This window comes from Corvus brachyrhynchos, unplaced genomic scaffold (assembly GCF_000691975.1).
Source record: "Corvus brachyrhynchos isolate BGI_N302 unplaced genomic scaffold, ASM69197v1 scaffold65, whole genome shotgun sequence".
Taxonomy (NCBI): Eukaryota; Metazoa; Chordata; class Aves; order Passeriformes; family Corvidae; genus Corvus; species Corvus brachyrhynchos.
In genome coordinates, this window is record NW_008238365.1 from 253484 (window position 1) to 253944 (window position 461).

Consider the following 461-nt stretch of genomic DNA (forward strand, 5'->3'; position numbering starts at 1 on the left):
GGTCTGGAGTCACCCCACGGGGTCACGCTGACGCCAGACTCTCTGTGTTTGGTGTCCCCAAGGCCGACGCAGGTGGAGACACCTGAGTCCCCGCTTGTTTACGTGCTGGGGGGACGACGTGGCTGTGCCCAGGACCAGGTGGCCTCGTGCATCCAGCCCCTCTGCCCGTGGCTGCCAGGAGAGCCCCCCAAAAGCAGCGGGGTGAGCTCATTGTGTGCCACAGCGCGCGGTGGAGTCACTCCAGATTTTTCCTGGCGTGACAGAGAGCAGAAGCGAACCCCCGGGGTGACGGGCACGGATCCTGCCCCGCTCGCTTTCCCACCCTGGTGCCGGCGTGGTCTGAGTCGGGGGCGCGTGGTCCAAATTGGGGCCCCGTGGTCTGAATTGGGGCCCCCCTCCCAAGCCTCTCCCCCTTTCCTCGCCCCCCCAGGTGTCCCCTTACACTGGCTTTTTCCTGTTGG